At 42.7% G+C, this 16,147-nt stretch overlaps 1 protein-coding gene and 1 pseudogene across 1 annotated transcript in view; one reads left to right on the top strand and one right to left on the bottom strand.

Annotated features, from left to right (window-relative positions):
* Positions 1-16,147, top strand: part of JAM3 (junctional adhesion molecule 3) — a 73,399-nt gene that overhangs the window by 41,619 nt on the left and 15,633 nt on the right. The window lies entirely within an intron of this gene.
* On the bottom strand, positions 4,232-4,728 carry LOC104661419 (annotated as a pseudogene).

Here is a 16,147-nt window from a genome sequence, read left to right as displayed (position 1 = left end):
CATCTGCAGTATGGGCTAGCTGGCTGGAGACCCAGGAGAGTTGATGATGCAATGAAATCTGCAGGGGCAGTCTGCTGGAGAAGTTTCCTCTTGGAGAGGAGGCCAGTCTTTGTGTTCTATTTAACTGATCAGGTGAGGCCTGCCCTCATTATGGAGGGCAGTCTGCTTTACCGAAAGTTCACAAATTTAAATGTTAATCTCATCTAAAAAACCCTCCAAGTTGACACATAAAATTAACCATTACAGCCAGGCTTATTTGGAATTCTGTGATACTTGGTTGGGTCTTTTTATACTTTTATTTTCAATGGTCTGTTTTGTATATAACCATTTAGTTAAACCAGCTCACAAAATACAACCGGTACTTCAGCTGGCTGTGCTCTTGTCAGAACCCATATTTGATCGATTTACTATATATTCTTTGCTGTGTGTAGGGGTGAGTGGGTCTGTAAAATGCTGATGTGTTCTTTATCCACTCCCCACCCCCCACTTTCTCTTAAAGTCCTTAAAAAATTGATTAAGGAACTAAGACATTGTTGCAAAGGTGCTATTTTATGGGATATATTATTCTCTAGGGTAGACTGTGCCAAGCAGTTGTACAGCAGTGGTCTGTCGTGAAGGGTAAACACGTAGCCTTTCTCCACTAGAAAGCTGGCGCTGCCGTTGTTCGTTTAGGCCTGAGCCTCAGTGGCTAGTGCAGCCTCGCAGTAATGCATGCTGATGCTGACGTGAGTCCTGGTCAGGGAAAAATGTCTTTTGAGCAAGAGACAAACTGGACAGAATGCTAGCAAGCTAAATATAACTCTTCAGAGAGCCAGACCTGCATGAACTAGTTCTTAGTGAGCAACACATCGATTCAGAGTGGAAACATTTTCTAAAAGCATTTCTTTTCCTTCTTGGCTTACTGTAATGAGTATAAACCCAAATTAATTTAATTTTTCGTGGAAAGCTAAGACAACCATTGATTTTTCTCTCTCAGCATCTCTGCAGTTAAATGTTAGTAGCCATTGTTAACATTGGAAGCCTCCTGTCTCCCAGCGCCCCAGCATTCTGTTCGTGAGTCAACAGGCCTGCTCTGCTCTTCTGATGAGTTTTGCTCCCACAAGGGAAGAGGACAGGGAGTTTGCATGTTCAGACCTTGACGAATCTGGGAGTTCAGTTTTTCAGGGACCCTCACTCTGCTTCAGGATGCTCACACCAGTGTGTGAAAACTCTTAGAAAAACCCATCAAAATGAGCCAGCCTCTATGGAATTAGGAAATTTATGGGCTAAGACTAACATTACCTCAACATCTGTTATGGCTTAAATGTATTGTTTTAATAATATTTTATGTTATTCTTTTTGCCTGAAGCTGTAGAAGCATTTTATAGCCAGCAACTCTTCAGAATAGTAAAGGAAAGCAGGCATCATCCTCATGCTTAACAATAGAGCTGTGTTTCTGTGCACCAACCCCAGATGCTGGGTCTGGCCCCCACAGAATGAGTGCCTTCGTAGGGCATCCCAAATGAGGCGGTGCATAGCGTCACTCTAGAGGCTGGGGAAAGTGCAGATCCAGACCTTTCCCAGCCTGTTGAGTTAGAATTGGGGGGCTGTGCTCCGGGGCATGAGGAAGTGGGTTGGGAAATGGTATTTTAAACAAGTGAAGTGATTGTCATATAACTTGTCTCACATCAGATCCCCAGACTCTGGCAGAGTTTCCGGAAGGTCTCTCAAAACTGAAATAAGAAACTGCAGTTGTTGTCCACAGCTGCTAAAATTGTTTCAAATTAGGAAAGGGAAGGGGAAACAGAACACAGTAGTTCCAGAGAAGAATCTGAGGAGCCGTGTGAGCTAGGAAGGCCATTGTGAACAGAAGCGAGTCAGTATTTCCTCTCCTGCCTTATCACTCCCATCTGCCAGCTCCCTCCTTTTTTGTTTTATTCTGAGCGTGTAAAATACGTTTTATTGTTCTTTAAAAGGGTTCAGGGTTTGGTTTTAAATCAGGTTGCACACCTTTCAAATCTGACATCTCTCTATGTCAGACTGGTTTCAGCTAGCAGTACTTCATTAAATCCAAAAGAAAATAATTGCTTTAATGTTAAGGAAAAAAATCCAGTTTTGAGAATAGTTAACATTAGTCTTTAATTTAAAACAAAATGAGGGGTAATGTTTCATGTTGTTTTATACATCCTTCTCCTCAATACAGAACCAGGGATGTAATTTTCCTAACTCAGGCAGGCGCTGATACTGATGGACACTGCGTGCATGTGCATGCGTGCACACACACACACCCCCTCCCCTCAAACAACAAAATTCAGAGTATGTCAAAGGGAAAAGGTTTGTTATGGTATTGATCAAAACCCTTGGAGTCAACACTGTCTGTCTTAGCTTAGCACGTATGCTGTTTTGATCTTGAGTCTATATTAATGGAATCTATTGTTGTGTTCTGAAATAAAGAATTTTGGATATACCATTACTTTTTACTTTAAAGTCCTAGAAACAGTTTCAAAAAGCATTATTTGGTTTTATTTTCTGGGATGGGAGAAGCGAGAATCCGCAGATTTGCATTTAGTTAAAAATCAAAACTCCAGCAGTAGGAAATAGGCAGTTCACATAGCCGGCCAACATGTGAGGTATCATCAGTGTGAGACAAGGTCCCGGTCTGTTCCTACTGGCCTAGCTGACGCTAACAAAATGGGAGGCTTATGGCTCTGCACAGCAAATTCCAGCAGGATAAGATGACTTTAAGCCTGTATTCAGAGCCTTAGAAGCAGGGCATTACTGAGAATGTAATATTTAGAGGTAAAAATAGTGCAAGAGCCCCTGATGGTGCCCCTCTACCTGCTTTGTCCATGCACCCTGATCGTAACTGCCTTCCACAAAGGAGCAGAAAAACAGCTTTTCTAGATCAGTACACTAAACCCAGCAAAGAATCTGCAAAAATGCTACTACACTGCTTTACAAGCAACACAATCCCTTCGCTACTCATTGGGTTGTCCAATGTCTCTCTTCTACCCTGTTAAGGCCTGTGGACACATACTCACTAGGCATCATTGTTGGTTTTAAACCAGGGATTTTTTTTTAACCTCAAAAGAACCTAGTAATAATACAGCAACCAGTGGTTAAACTGAACTTTACATATGGGGGCAGTTTGGAAAACATACCACAAGCATTTCTCAAGTCAAAAATATGTGAATTTGCTGCTGCTCCTTTGACCGTTTCTGAAAATTCACAGTGCAGATCCTAAAATAAAAATTTTAAGCTACCAGCATTCTCTGATACTAGACAGAAAATCAGAGTAACGCTGCAGCCCACAATTCTACAGGGTGTAGAAAGTACGCCCACTGCCTGGACATCTTTACTGATGGCCTGGAGTCCTCCCTGTTAGAAGACAAGTTTCTGGGATATCCACTTAGCTTTCACTGGTTAGGGAAGAGAAGAATTCAACTCCCAGCTAACTTCTTTGAGAAGAGACTCCTCTTAAAATGCCATTTCCCCACTAATTTATCAAAATAAAAACAAAAAAGGCTCTTGGCTACTTTGCCTAGTATTAGATAGGGTTTTGAGGAAAAGAAGCTAACATGAACACCCTTTCATCAGTAAAGACTAAAAACCACCTGGATCATGTAATACATCTATGTCACTGCTTTTTTTTTTTATTGGTGTTTTTAAAAATTTATTTAAAAGTGCCCAGGTGGGCTTAAGGCTGCCAGACTGCACGCATGTCTACAGCAGCAAGGGCTTCTATTCCATCTACAACTTGGGGGAAAAAGGGAGATGTAGGAGAGGAAGGGAAAAAGGGGAAAAATATACCACCACCCCTCCCCCCACAAAAAAGGGAAAAAAATCCCACCACAGGGAGATCTATGTGCCAAGCATAATGAAGAGTGTGCTCCCCAAACAGATGGTTCTGCACAGGCTAATGTTCTGCTGGTTTTCCTTAGAGACCTATTTTGAAGGAGTTTAAAAAGACAGGAGATTTCAAAATAATTCAATCCTGGCAGAAATTCAAACTCCAAAACCAGGAGCAAAATCATCCTTCACTGAATTCCTTTTCTCTTTTCTTAAACATTTTATTCATTTTATAGAGATTTCTTTTTTGTTTGCTTTTGTTCCAATCATGAGGAGAGTGGTTGAGGAGTACTGAATCCATCACTACTTTGATGACACAGGTAAGATTCCAGATTCACATTTCCAGGTACCAAGAGTTCCCTCTAAATGCCACAATCAAGTCAGCCTTCATTTACGTTTCTTTCTATTGAACACAGCAATGCCCATTGGTATCTCTGAAGCGTAATCGCATCTTAGGTCAGTATTTCTCCCAAGTAAAGCAGCTGTTTGGAATTGAATGCTCCCCTTTTGTCTTATAAACTGAACTGCATCTTCGTACTTCATTCCACATTCAATCAAAGCAAGTGCAACCAGCACAGATGCCCTTCCCAGTCCCACAGCAGAAGGCACTGCAACACAGCAGCCTGGCTCTTCATGAAATGTGGTTTATAACAGGTTTAATCAATCATCTATCTGATTAGGGGGTGGAGCTCCATCATCAAATGGCCAATCAAGAACGTGGATTCCTTCTTTTTCAGCTGGAGCTTTGTCATATGTAGCATCACAAACTCGGACCAAAGTCGTCACTCCATACTTCTTAAGTTTCTCTGGGAACTTGTTGAGAGTAACATTGGTAGGGTTGTGAGTTATAAGAAAATGCGTGTTCTCACAGGAGATCTCGACAGGGGCTGGACGGTTCATTATGGCAAATAAAAAATGTGAGCATGCCTGTGAGTGTGATGGGGAAAGTGAAAAAAAAAAATCAATAAATCTTGAAATGTTTCACAGCAGAAAACATTAAAAAGACCACTAAAATGCCTATTATCAATCAGTGTTTTCTCTATTCAAATTCTTTATTCCTCATGAAGCGTCTGTCTTCAAGATAAGCAAAGTATTTAGAATCTACTTGAATCCAAATTCAACTTGGGCGTCAATTTCTGCAGATGGATACCTTCAGACTCCAAAAAAATCCAACTACAGACAAACTTAAGCAGCCTTTACTACATTTAGGCACTAGTGAGACAAGTTAACAGTGTAGGTCGCTTTCCACTTGTTTACTTGATGCTTAATTTTACTGGAGTCATTAAAAGAAATATGCTTGCAATTAAAAAACAAAAAAAAAAAGCCAACTATTTCTGAGTCCAGTCTCACCGTCCCGGAGTCTTCAAGGCAACGTTAATTATGGCACATAGAACCGCTAAGCGTGTGAGCGAAAGCGCTGTGCTGAGCCTGGCAGAAGTCTGCCCTCACTCAGAATCGCCGTAAATGTGCAACGTATATTCCAACGAGAAACGCTGGCGAGCTGGGGACGGGGCATTGCAGTCTGGCGGTGGCGGGCGCGAGGAGGCGCCTCTCTTCTCAGTCACCTCGGCGGTGGCGGCGACACCCCCAGCCTCGGCGCGCGACACCCAGCCCGGTGGCGGTGGCGGTGGCGCGTCCCCACGAGTCTGTCTTGCTGCCGCCGCTGCCCTGTAGCGCCGCCTCGCGGGGGCCCGGGCCCGTTGCCGCTCCAGCCGCTCCCCGGCGGACAACGGGCACAGCCCGGCCGATCGCGCCGCCGTCACCACCTCTGCGCGCGCAGCGGAAAACAGCTCCCACCCCTCTTCTCTCTCTCAACTTAGTTCCACATCTTCCCTGGAAGGAAGACACGGCTGTGTTGAGGATGACGGTGCCAGCTGCACATCATGTCAGAGGCTTTTTTGGGGTCACTTCCCTTGCAAACTCATCCAAGATAGGGCTTCCTCAAACAATGGGATCTCGTTTTAGGCCTCAGGGTCTGATTCATGGTTTCCTTTTCCTACAGATCCTCTTCACGCTTTGTTTGTTGCTTGCTTTTTTAGTTGTGGATAGATTTTAGTGTTGTATTTCTTCTTGTAAGATCATAAAATAAAGCAAGAAGTAGGGATCAAGAAGCAAAACTCCCAGCTTCTGGTTTTTACTTTGTACTTGTAGCCGTTGACCTCGCTAGCCTCCGATCCCCTGTCTGGGACATGAGTGTAGTCATCCTTCCGTTGACGGCTGCTGGGAAGCTGAATCGGTGTTGAGAAGGTGCTGGGAGACACAGCGTAGAATGTGAACCCCGACAATACCAGGAGAGTGTACAGCTCGTTCAAGTCCCAGCAGCACTGTGTGCTCACCCTGTGGCTCCCTCCTGCTTTGCTGGTTATCAAAATGTTGGCTTTGTTCTTTTCTCTACATTAGACATCAGCCCTACAAGCCGGTCGACAGGCCTGTTCAGAAAAAGCACCCCAATGGGTTTGTTTTCTTCTTCAGCAGAATAGTCAACTGACCAACAGGAAGCGGCACACCTTCACACTTGCTCTGTGTCAAAATCATGCTCTGTGAAATGAAAGGTCCTTCTCTCTCTGCACACTGCTGATTGGCTGGCCCCTCATATGTGAAAATTTGTACTCTGTATAGCTGGTAGGTTTTCCTATGACATCCCTTCCCTGTCCCACCCTTGTCTTCCCAGAAAAAGCATATATTTTCCTTGTGGACAACTGTCCATAAAGGTGGAATGCTAGTAATACTTGAGCCTACTTAACCAGATGACAGTGAAACTTAGAAATTGATCCCGAGGTCCTCTGGCTCTCTACCCTGCATTTGCTTTGCTGAGGCTCTCTAAACAAATGAGGAAAAGGCTGTTGTTCAGAGGTAGTGACTCATATGCAGATGGATGGCCACAGCCACAGTACGCCCCATCCCTGCCATCTCTCTTTGTTGTCCTCTGTCTGGCCCATGCTGCAGTGCCTTGCAGATTTGTTTATATGCATGACTTTGTCATCTGTTGCTGAGAGCTGAGAGGAAAATCTCCTGACTGGTAAGTGCCTGTGCTGTTTATCTCAGGGCAACCCACGTTTCTACACGCTTCAAGGCAGGCTTCAGAACTGGGTTACTTTTTATACAGAAGTGTGTGTTGCCTGAGCCTCTATTAGTGTGGTTCAAACATGAGCACACAGATATGGGAAGGATTTTGCTGTGTAGGTCTGAGGACTGTGAGATGGAGATGATTCAGGAAGTCTATGACAGAGCTAGGATAGCAAAGTCAGTTTCTTGCTCAGGTCTTCCTATGTAGAAAACTGTGCTAGATACCACTGTGCATGGCAAAGGGCATGAATCTGGAAGTAAAACTGTCTTCCGTTTAAACTCTGAATCCTAATTTTGTCTCCTCTCCAAATCCCACTGATTATTAGCTGTTCAACACCTAGTTGTGGCCTTGAGGATATCAGTAACTTCTCCCTCTCTGTTTATCATTGTGACAGATAAACTGGCACTGATGCATTGTAGGATAGCTTTGCCTTTGGACCATCTTAGTATCACTTAGCATTTGAGAAATAAGTGGCTAGATTATAGAGAAGGAATTCTCAAACTTTCTCTTGCCACATTTCTGGTCAAGTATGCACACAAAACAAAACACCAAAGTGTATAGTTAATCTCTTTCATGGAGTCATAGGAAGAAGAACTGTAGGCATCAGAATAAAATAGAGTGTTAGACATGGAGTTTAAGAGCACAGCTTGAAGTGCTGGCTCCATCATTTAGCTGTGAACTATAGGCAAGCCACTTGGCCACATCATCATTTGTAAATTGGAAATGATACCACTTGCTCTGACTGTCTTGAAGAGTGACCCTAAGGAATTAATCTGAATTAATTTTCACTTCCTTCCCTACCTCTGGAACTGTGATGTCTGATGGCCCTGGTTTCAAGAATGAGAACTAATGCCATTGTAGTGAGTCATTTTAAAACTTGATGCCTTTCGGCCGGGCGTGGTGGCTCACGCCTGTAATCCCAGCACTTTGGGAGGCCAAGGCAGGTGGATCATATGAGGTCAGGAGTTTGAGACCAGCCTGGCCAACATGGTGAAACCCCATTTCTACTAAAAACACAAGAAATTAGCCGGACATGGTGGTGCACGTCTGCAGCCCCAGCTATTCGGGAGGCTCAGGCAGGATGATCACTTGAGCCCCGGAGGTGGAGGTTGCAGTGAGCTGAGATTATGCCACTGCATTCCAGTCTGAGCGACAGAATGAGACTCCATCTCAAAACAAAATAAACCTTGATGCCTTTGAAAATAAATACAAAATTATTTTAATATATTTCTAACAAGCAGGCACAACAGAGAATGGTAGCAGACAACCGCTGCTCCTAGAATCACATTAAGAAAGGCATAGAAGAGAGGAAACAGAAGAGAGTGAGGCTGGTCAGTATCAGGGGCCCTCTCCATCATCACCTGTGCACTCTTAGGACTCTTCTCCTCTCTGCACTGGATGTCCGAACAGATACGCCTTCCTTTTTGGGAACCAAGTGCCTCTAAGAAAGCACATATTGGCTCCCATGATGAGTCAAACAGTGGTATTTTTGTTTGTAAAAGTAAAATCCGTCTTTGGGGTGTCGCTTACAGTTTAAAAACAAAAAGGAAAAGAAAGGAAAAAGAAAAGGTTTTCCTCTTGGGCTTTAGCCTTGGCCTGAAACTGAGCTGATATATTGTTATTATCACTTGAGAGCACAACAGCCTGAGGTCTAGTCTTCTCCTTAATATAGCTGGGGATGCCATTCCATGTGGTTTTAGAAATCCTTTGTTATTTCTGCTCACCTGCAGAGACAGGCCTCCTGGGAGTGGACCCCAGAGTCTGTAGCATCAGAACTCATCTCTCCCTGAGCTGGGATTAAATGTCATTGAACAAAATACTTAACAGCCTTTGTCAGCTGTGGATTCAAGCATATTTTGGTACTCAAAAATTTAGAATTTCTGTATTTGGTATAAAGTCAGATGATACGGTTTGGTGGTGTGTCCCACGCAAATCTCATCTCAAAATTGTCATCTCCATGTGTCAAGGAAGGGGCCCTGGTAGAGGTGATTGGATTATGGAGTTGGCTTCCCCCCGTGCTGTTCTCATGATTGTGAGTTCTCATGAGATCTGGTGGTTTAAAAGTGTGTGGCAGTTCCCCCCTTGCTCGCTCCTGGTGTGCATGCATGCTCTGTCTCTCTCTTCCCCTCCCCTGCTGCTTTGTGAAGAAGGTGCCTGCTTCCCCTATGCCTTCCACCATGATTGTAAGTTTCCTGAGGCCTCCTCAGCCATGTGGAACTGTGAGTCAATTAAACCTTTTTTCTTTATAAATTACCCAGTCTCTGGTAGTTCTTTATAGTCTGAAAATGGACTAATACATTAGAAAATACTATTCTTACATTTTTGTATATTTCTCTTGCTCTGTATTCATTTCCATTCCCCTCTGTATTAGTTTACTAGGAATTGCATAACAAAATACCATAAACAGGTGGCTTAAACAGCAGAAATGTATTTTCTGATAGTACTGCAGGCTGGGAAGTCCAAAATCAAGGTGCTGGCAGGGTTGGTTTCTCCTGAGGCCTCTCCTTGGCCAGAAGGTGACTCCCTTCTTGCTGTGTCCTCATATCATCTTTCCCCTGTGCAGGCACATCCCTGGTATCTCAAGTTTGTTGTTGTTTTTTTTTTTTTTTTTGAGACAGAATATCACTCTCTTGCCCCTGTTGGAGTGTAGTGGCTTGGTCTCAGCTCACTGCAAGCTCCGCCTCCCGGGTTCACGCCATTCTCCTGCCTCAGCCTCCCAAGTAGCTGGTACTATAGGTGCCCGCCACTGCGCCTGGCTAATTTTTTGTATTTTTAGTAGAAATGGGGTTTCACCCTATTAGCCAGGATGGTCTCAATCTCCTGACATTGTTATCCACCCACCTCGGCCTCCCAAAGTGCTGGGATTACAGGCGGGAACTACCGCGCCCAGCCTGTCTTCAAGTTCTTAGAAGGACACTAGTCATATTGGATTAGGTCCACACCCTTATGACCTTCTTTAACCTTAATTACTGTCTCAAATTGAAAGCCTTTAAATTTGAAATGTGCTGTTCTCTGGGCCTCTGGAAAATCATTGGTCCCTAGATAGCAAGTAGAATAATGATAATAAATGGTCCCCCTTCTAAAATGTTTAACTTATTTATCTTCAGTTATTGGTGAAAGAAGGGTAAGTTTTTTTGTTTTTTTTTTTTTTTTTTTGGAGACGGAGTCTCGCTCTGTCGCCCAGGCTGGAGTGCTGTGGCCGCATCTCAGCTCACTGCAAGCTCCGCCTCCCGGGTTTACGCCATTCTCCTGCCTCAGCCTCCCGAGTAGCTGGGACTACAGGCGCCCACCACCTCGCCCGGCTAGTTTTTTGTATTTTTTTTTTTTTAGTAGAGACGAGGTTTCACCGTGTTAGCCAGGATGGTCTCGATCTCCTGACCTCGTGATCTGCCCGTCTCGGCCTCCCAAAGTGCTGGGATTACAGGCTTGAGCCACCGCGCCCGGCCAAGAAGGGTAAGTTTTTAAATAATATGTTACATTTGAGAAAAATTGAAGTGTGCAAAATCATATTAAAAGTCAGTAAGAGGCCAGGCATGATGGCTCACACCTGTAATCCTAGCACTTTGGGAGGCCAAGGTGGGCAGATTGCTTGAGCTTAGGAGTGCGAGACCAGCCTGGGCAACACAGTGAAACCCCATCTCTACTAAAATACAAAAAATTACCTGGGCGTGGTGGCAGGCGCCTACAGTCCCAGCTACTCGGGAGGCTGAGGCAGGAGAATTGCTTGAACCCGGCAGGCGGAAGTCACAGTGAGCCAAGATCATGCCACTGCACTCCAGCCTTGGTTACAGAGCGAGACTCTTTCTCCAAAAAAAAAAAAAAAAAAAAAGTCAGTAAGAGTATTAAAAACAGGGCCCCAGATAGTTCATAGCTTTGGCATGTAGGAAGAGTTTTGAAGGTGGAATTATAAGCACATCGAGTAGTTACCTCTGTCCTGGCTTAAGCCACCTAGTTCTGGATTGAAAACACATTTGCTAGTTCTACCTGAAGCAATTAAATCCTGGGAAAACATAAGCTCAGAACATAAGCTCAGAAAGTTTACCAACTTACAGCGAGAATGAGAGCTCCGTTACCAAAGAAACACCGAAAGTAAAGATACTAAGTCAGTCTGTGTTTGGATTGGTGTAGATTTCTCTCCTGCCATTTGCCATATTGTATTGAAAGTATCTGTGTCTTTTCCCCACTTAAAATAAGTAACTTTTCCAGAAACTTATTGGGTTCTTAGGTATTATGGTTGGGAATCAGATACAGGGATGAATAAGAATGACTAAAAAAAAAATAGTGACAAAGCTAACTTATAGTGATCTCAGCAAAATTGTGGACTAGGATGTTCCAGGCTCCTGCTCACCAGCAGAAAAATTAAAAAATCACCCAGTAGCTATCTGAACCAACATTGTAGAAGCTCTAAAATCAGTCAAACAAAGATTATAGCAACCGAGCAAACATCTAACCAAGAAGAGCCATCTTTAAACTAGTAGGAAACACTTGTGGCATTTTTACATACCCTTGCCCTACCCTCTCCCTGACATAGTAGCTCCTTTGGTCTTGAACAGGCAGCAGCTATTCCCAAGCTTTTCTCTCAAACCGGAGGGAACAGAGCAGACCTTATTTGCAAATTAATGTGTATGTCTGTTCCATCCTTTCTGGGGGATACCTGAAGGCCTAATGCAAGGTGCTTGTCTCTGTCTTGTATAACCAGGGAAGCAGGCAGTAAAACCAGTGGGCACTGCTAGTAAAAGCTACAGAGTGACTATAAACCTACAGATGGCTGAAGAGATTCTGGCTGGACGTGTACAGTAGGCCCTGTAAGGCCCAGAGGAGAAGCTGGGTGAGATTCTTAGGAAATTAAGACTCTCAAAAGCATCCACATAAATGAAGGAAAGTAGAAAGCCATGCTCATGTCAGGCAAGACACATGATCAGAAAAGCCCTGAAAAGATACTAAGATTCATCCCAGGCTGGTCTGTGGATTCAGAATAAGCCTAGCTAAGAGATGAAGGAGTACCCCTGCACAGAGCTGGTCTACAAAACTCAGAGAGGCAGCTATAACATGCTCTCTTTTTTGGCGTCGGCGGGGTGGGGATTTTGTTTTAGCGTTTGTTCATTTCAGCTTTTGGCACTTAAGACAGTCTTGATTATACTCTTATAATAGCTGAACACAAGGTTAAGGAACCTTAGTAACCACACTTGAAAAGGAATAGTCTTTGCAAAAGAAAGTTCTGAGTTTCAAATGAACTCCTACAGCCTTAAACAATAATTTTTTTAAAAAACACAGCAAATCTTGGGGGAGGGGGACAATCTGATTTCCAGAGTTACCGTATTATAATAATTGAATGCCAGATTTTCAACAACAGCATCAACAACAACAAAAAATAACAAAGCATACAAAGAAACAGGAAAACAAGACTCATTTAAAGGAACTAAATGGATTGACAGAAACTGTCCCAGAGGCAGCACGGATATTGGACTTATTAGCCAAAGCTATTTGTTTAAAATATGCACAAACACCGAAGGGGAGAACATGGACAAAGAACTAAAGGCAATCAGGCAAACAGTCCCTGAACAAAAGGACACTATCAATAAAGACATAGAAATTACAGAAATGAAACAAACAGATTTTGGAGCTGAAAATACAATGACTGAAATGAAAAATTTACTAGAGGGGTTCGACAGCAGATTGATGCAGATAGAAGAAAGAACTAACAAAGTAGAAGTTAGGGCGATTATCAAGTTTGAGAAGCAAAAAGAAAAAGAATGAAGAAAAGTGAACATAGTCTACGTGACTCATGGGACTACCAAGTGGACCATCATATGCATTGTGGGAGTTTTAGAAGGAGGAGAAATATGGGGCAGAAAGATTATTTTAAGAAATGATGAAGAATAAACGCCCCAAATTTGATGAAGGGCATAGATCCACAAATCCGAGAATCTCACTAGACTTTGAGTGGAACCAACCAAAGAGACTCACACTGAGACGCATGATCAAACTTGACAAAGAGAAATTCTTAAAAGCACCCAGAGAGAGGTGACTCAGCAGATACAGTTAATCTGCAAGAAGACTATAAGCTGAGTTCTTACCAGAAACCTTGGAGGCCAGAAGGAAGTGGGGTGATATATTTAAAGTGCTGCAAGAAAACAATTGTAAACCACAAATTCTATATCCAGCAAAACCATCCTTCAGCTATGAAGCAGAAATTAAGACATTGCCAGATAAATGAAAGCCGAGGGAGTTCATTACCACCAGACCTCTACAGGAAATGTGAAAGGGAGACCCGCAGGTTGAAATGAAAAAATACTTAGACAATAACTTGAAGGTGTATGAAGATATTGAGATCTCCGATAAAGGTAATTACATGAGTTAATACTTATAATTTTGGTTTATAATTGTGATTTTTGAAGAAATTATAACACAAATCCAGGTCAGTTAGGCCCTGATTAAATCCCAGTAGGTTAGACTCTGGTAAGACAATTTCTCTTTTGGGCAGGACTTGTTAAGGACAGAATGCTTTAGAGGTATTTCAAATGGCTAACATTTCCCCTCCCTATGCCAGGAGCATGAGGGAATTTTTCTCCTGTCTTCAGTGAGAGAACCAGGTAGGGCCTCTGGAGATAAAACTCACAAGAATGTCTGGGGGGCCTGCTAAGACTGGGCCCCATGGAGTTTTTAACTCTCAGACTTGTTGGCGCTGAGACTCCAACGATTCGTCAATTATAGTTTAGGTTTTCCTACTCTAGTACTGGTGGTTCCTGCAGAGGCTTCTCCGGAGTTTCTGCTCTGCAGGTTGGGATTCTCTATCTGCCTGTCTGTCTCTCCAATCTGGAGACAGTGTTTTGGCCTATGACCTCAATTCTTGGACAAATCTAAGAAGAGTTGTGGATTTTCAGGCTGTTCAGCTTTTTACTTGTCAAGATGGATGAGGGCTTCCAAGCTGTTTGCATGCTAGACTGAGAACCAGAATTCTGTGTGTTGGTTTTGTATCCTGCAGCCTTGGTGAACTCATTTATTTATTCTGATATTTTTAGTGTTAGAATATGTAGGGTTTTCTATGTCTAAGATCATGCCAGCTACAAACAGACATAATTTTCCTACTTCCTTTCCAACTTTGATTCCTTTTTTGTCTTTTTCTTGACAAATTGCTCTTGCTAGAAATTCCAATGTCATGCTGAATAGAAGCGGTGAAAGTGGGCATCGTCTTGTTCCTGATTGTAGGGGAAAAACTTTGAGTCCTTCATCACTGAATATGCTGTCAGCTGTAGGTTTTTCATATATGACCTTTATCATGTATAGAAAGTTTACTGAGTGTTTTTATCTTGAAAGGTTGTTGCATTAGGTCAGATGCTTTTTCTGCATTCGTTGGGATGATCATGTGGTTTTTTCCCCTTCACTTTATTAATATGTTGTAATACTGTAATTGGTTTTTATGTGTTTCAGGAAGAAATCCCACTTGTTAGGTACTTAACCCTAGCTGCCTCTAGTCATCTTTCCACCCAAGGGGAGTGGTGAACGTCACAGCCCAAGGCATAGTCTTACTGAAAGACTGAGACCTAATCATAGGTCTATAGAAGGCTCCCCCCCACACACCTTACCCACCGTAACATGAAAGCCTTGTTTACTACAGTTTATTTTCCTGGGTAATCATGTCTGGCTTTCAACAAAAAGTACAATGCATACTAAAAAGCAAAAACAGTTTGAGGAAATGGAGCAAGCATCAGAACTCTGATATGAAAGAGATGTTGGAATTATCAGACTGGGCATTTAAAACAACTCTGGTTAATATGCTAAGGGTTCTAATGGAAAAAGTAGATAACATAAGTAGATAACATGCAAGAACAGATGGACAGTGCAAGCAGAGAGATGGAAATTTTCAGAAAGAATCAAAAGGAAACACTAGAGATCAAAAAACTGTAGCAGAAATGAAAAATGTTTTTGATGGACTCAGCCTCTCAGCTTGAGGATATGCCAACAGAAACATCCAAAACTGAAAGCACAGAGAGAAAGATGACCTAAAAAATGGAACAGAATATACAAGAAACGTGGGGCAACCACAGAAGATGTAACATACTTGTAAATGATAATACCAGAAACAGAAGATAAGAACAAAAATTTTTGAAGCAATTATGACTGAGAATTTCCCCAAATTAATGCCAGACACTAAACCATAGATCCATGAAGCTCAGAAAACACCAAACAGGATAAATGCCAAAAAAAAAAAAAAAAAAAAATCTAGGCATATAATGATCACACTGCAGAAAATCAAAGATAGATAAAACATAAGAGGACAGAGGGGAAAAGTACCTTAGCTATAGAGGAGGAAGAATAAGAATTACATCATACAGTGTTTGGACTGTATAGTAATTCTGTGTTTAACTTTTCAAGGAACTGCCTAACTTTTCATGGTGGCTGCACCATTTTACTTTCCCATCAGCAGTGTACAGGGTTTGGGTTTCTCCACATCCTCACCAACACTTACTATTTCCCCCCTTTGAAAGAAATCATAACCATCCTAATGGGTGTGAAGTGGTATCTCATTGTGGTTTAGATTTAATTTCCTTAAAGGCTAGTGATGTTGAGCAGCTCTTCATGGTATATCTTATTTGGCGGCATGTCTGTTCGAATTCTTTGCCCATTTTAAAATTTGTTCATTTGTGTTTTTTTGTGAGTTGTAGGAGTTCTTTATATATTCTGGATGTTAATCCCTTATCATACATATGTCTGCTTTGTAAATATTTTCTCCCATTCTGTCTATTGTCTCTTCACTTTCTTGGTAGTGTCCTTTGATGTTTAAAGTTTTTTGATGAAGTCCAATTTACCTATTTTGTTCTTTTGTTGTCCATGCTGTTGGCGTCATATCAAATCATTGCCTAACTCAGTGTCATGAAGATGTTTCTCTGTGTTCTTCCAAAATTTTATAGTTTTAGTTCTTAAATTTAGGTGTTTTATATGTTTTTTTTTTTTTGAGACGGAGTCTCACTCTGTCTCCTGGGCTGGAGTGCAGTGGCCGGATCTCAGCTCACTGCAAGCTCCACCTCCCGGGTTCACGCCATTCTCCTGCCTCAGCCTCCCGAGTAGCTGGGACTCCAGGCGCCGCCTCCTCGCCCGGCTAGTTTTTTGTATTTTTTAGGAGAGACGGGGTTTCACAGTGTTAGCCAGGATGGTCTCGATCTCCTGACCTCGTGATCCGCCCGTCTCGGCCTCCCAAAGTGCTGGGATCACAGGCTTGAGCCACCGCGCCCGGCCGTTTTATATGTTTTA

The sequence above is a fragment of the Rhinopithecus roxellana genome, chromosome 15 (assembly GCF_007565055.1).
Source record: "Rhinopithecus roxellana isolate Shanxi Qingling chromosome 15, ASM756505v1, whole genome shotgun sequence".
Classification (NCBI taxonomy): Eukaryota; Metazoa; Chordata; class Mammalia; order Primates; family Cercopithecidae; genus Rhinopithecus; species Rhinopithecus roxellana.
This window is presented reverse-complemented; position numbering and strand designations above follow the sequence as displayed.